General features: G+C 41.7%; 1 protein-coding gene and 1 pseudogene across 3 annotated transcripts in view; one reads left to right on the top strand and one right to left on the bottom strand.

Moving 5' to 3' along the window:
* Positions 1-3430, top strand: part of TNPO3 (transportin 3) — a 100713-nt gene that overhangs the window by 24241 nt on the left and 73042 nt on the right. The window lies entirely within an intron of this gene.
* On the bottom strand, positions 574-1831 carry LOC105510043 (annotated as a pseudogene).

Raw genomic sequence — 3430 nt, 5'->3', positions numbered from 1 at the left:
AAAGAGCAGCATCCAATTACCTACATATATTTTGGGCAGATCACACTGCTCAACAATCTGATCAAGGCCATCACATGTTCTTCCCATATGCTGGATGAATAATACTCTCACTGATGTCGATCTCTTTTGCAGCAGGGGCTTTACATGTGCATGATCATAAAGGATTGATGAAATGATCCATATATTTCATCATTCATATAATACCTAAAGGTCTGTTCACTTGACTCATCTTCCTTATCAGAGTCTGTCCTTTCTTTTTTTTTTTTTTTCTTTTTGAGACAGAGTCTCGCTCTGTCACTCAGGCTGGAGTGCAGTGGCGTGATCTTGGCTCACTGTAAGCTCTGCCTCCTGGGTTCACTCCATTCTCCTGCCTCAACCTCCCGAGTAGCTGGGACTAAGGCGCCTGCCACCACACCTGGCTAATTTTTTGTGTTTTTTTTTAGTAGAGATGGGGTTTCACCGTGTTAGCCAGGATGGTCTCGATCTCCTGACCTCGTGATCTGCCCGCCTCCAGGATGGTCTCGATCTCCTGACCTCATGATCTGCCCACCTCGGCCTCCCAAAGTACTGGGATTACAGGCATGAGCCACCGTGCCCGGCCCTGTCTATTCTTTTAATATGATATTTTTGGCAGTGAAGCTGATGCCACATGAAATATCTGCCTGGCTTAGCTGTGACTCTCACTTTAGAGTCTGGTGGAAAATACTTGTCCTATGCTGGGTTGATTACACTGGTAATACTTCAGATTTAAGCCTCACATCCTCAGATCCAGGAAAGCAACTGCCAGTATCAAGCAGTTACATACTGAAACCAAACTCAACTCCTGTGTCAAAGACACAGTGGACATTGGAGGCTACCTGCATAAAGGTCTCAGGATTGGTACAGCTACTTCCTACATGGAAGCTGACACCAGTGACATCAATATTTAGCTCTTTTGCCCATTCCAGAAGAAGCCTGCTGGCTTTGAGCTTGGCACCAGATTTAACACTGAGGTGACGGACTGCTTTGGAATCATCATTTGCAATCTTAAAAACCAACTCTGCTTTGAGTGTGTTCTGGCAACTGACATCAACTTGACCTTATTACCGAAAATCATCATCTGGACTCCATTATTGGCAGTGTACTTAATTTGAGACATTTGTTTACAAGAATTTGCATAGATAAACCTCTTTGGGGGCATCCCCAGAATCTGCACCAATTGTGTTTCAGCCTTGCTAGCACAGTCAAATCCTGTCCCAGTGGCAGTGAGAGTCTTTATGATGGCTCTGCTATCATTATGTTTGACTGCATGAAAGGGGGTGACATGAGGAAGAGCTTTTAACCATCTTAGATGTATCTTTAGAATGTCTCTAAGGTCCATGACATAGAAGCCATCCTAATCATCATCAGAAGAAAATTCATTAAATTTTTGGTCCAGAATGTCCTTGGCAGTAAAACCTTCATCAAGGAAGCGAGTGGCAGTGAAACTCCTCATTACTAAACTTTTCATGGTGTCTTGATGTTCTTCTGAAACACAACAAAATGGAAAACTAAGAGATGGCATTGAAAGAAATATTTCCAGCTTCTCACAAAGACCGTTCTCCAGGAATTCCAAATCCTGCCTCTTGTGCCCTCAGAGCAGCAGTGGAAACATTCTCAGAGCACCTGGGTACCATGGAGAGTGAAGATGCTGCTCTCTGAGCCAGAGCTACAGGACCTCTGTGCTGTGCCTGTCAGTGCCTTGCTTCTGCCCGCCAGAGATGCTGGCCCAAGGTAGCGCTGGAGCTGTTGGCAGAGGGGCGGCCAGTGACTGCGGCTGCTGGGACTGACCTTGTTGATCTTTTTGTAGCATTCCCTTGATTTTCCTATCCTCTCTTTTGTTAATCTTTGCCATAAATCTTTATTATTTCCTTCTTTCTGCTAGCTTTGGATTTAGTTTGTTCTTTTTCTGGTTCCTTAAGGTATAAAATTAGGTTGTTGACTTAAGACCTTTTTTTCTTTTTTAATGTAAGCATATACAGTTATACATTTTATTTCTCAGCACAGTTTTTGTTGCATCCCATACGTTTTGGTATGTTGTGTTTTTTATGCTAGTTCAGTTTAGTTCAGTTTTATAGTAGATTTTATACTAGTTCAGTTTAATATGCAACATTGGGGTTTTTGTTCTGTTTTATTTTCTAAACATAAACACAGAAACACAATACAAATGTATAACTTAGTGAGTTACTATATGTGGATGTCCTTTTAGCCACCACCCAAGTCAAGAAACATCTTCATTTGTCTGAAGATGTTTTCTGATTTCCCTTCCTTGACCCATTGGTTTTTTTAAGAGTATGTTGTTTAATTTCCACATATTTGGGAAATTTCTAGTTTCCCTTTTGCTGTTGACTCCTAGTTTTATTTAATTGTGATCAGAAAAGATATTTTGTATGATTTCAGTCTTTGAAAATGTATTAAGACTTACTTTGTGGCCTAACCTATCAGTCTTTTTAAGGAGTGGTATATTTCTTGTTTCTGTCACTGGGTCCCAGCTTGAGAGTTTGGAGTATTTACCAGGGCTTCTCTTCGATATCTCTGAATTCCAGTTTTGATTTCCCCAGTCTTGTGAGGATGTCCAGAGATCTTCAGCTTCTTAGCCTCTTGTCTTCCACTTTCAAATTGGCAAATGCCATGAGGGGAAAAGTGGAGCGAAGAGTGAACTGAACTCTATGCTCTTCCATTCCTTTCTCTCTGGGATCTGTGGCCTCATATTTTAGCTTTGGTGTCTTTAAAAACGTTCTTTGTTGGGAGTATTTATTGAATCTTTTTTCTTTTTTCTTTTCTTTTTTTTTTTTTTTTTGAGACCGAGTCTTGCTCTGTTGCCCAGGTTGAAGTGCAGTAGCGTGTTCTTGGCTCACTGCAACATCCACCTCCTGGGTTCAAGCGATTCTCCTGCCTCAGCCTCCCGAGTAACTGGGATTACAGGTGCGTGCCATCACACCCGGCTAATTTTTGTAGTTTTAGTAGAAATGGGGTTTCACCATATTGGCAGGGCTAGTCTCGAACTCCTGACCTCAAGTGATCTGCCTGCCTCGGCCTCCCAAAGTGCTGGGATTGCAGGCCTGAGCCACCGTGCCTGGTCTTAGTGAATCTTTTCTGGTAGTTTATGAATTGGTGTAATAATACCAGATGGTCTGTTATAACCAAAGTTGAAACACCCGATAAATGTTATGAGAGAGGTAGCATTATTGTTTAGGGAGCATATGGACATGAAACTAACTCCTGTGTGTTATTAAAAAGCTTTGCTACCTTTTCTAAACAAATTTTATAGAAAAAAGTCTTACAGGCTGGATGTGATTGTTCATGCCAGTAATCCTAGCACTTTGGGAGGCTGAGGAAGGCAAGCCCAGGAGTTTGAGACCAACTTAGGCATTATAGCAAGACCTGTCTCTACAAAAATTAAAAAAAAAAA

Source organism: Colobus angolensis, unplaced genomic scaffold (genome assembly GCF_000951035.1).
Source record: "Colobus angolensis palliatus isolate OR3802 unplaced genomic scaffold, Cang.pa_1.0 Scaffold182, whole genome shotgun sequence".
NCBI classification, from domain to species: Eukaryota; Metazoa; Chordata; class Mammalia; order Primates; family Cercopithecidae; genus Colobus; species Colobus angolensis.
The sequence above is the reverse complement of the archived record's forward strand: the minus strand, read 5'-3'. Positions and strand labels throughout refer to the sequence as shown.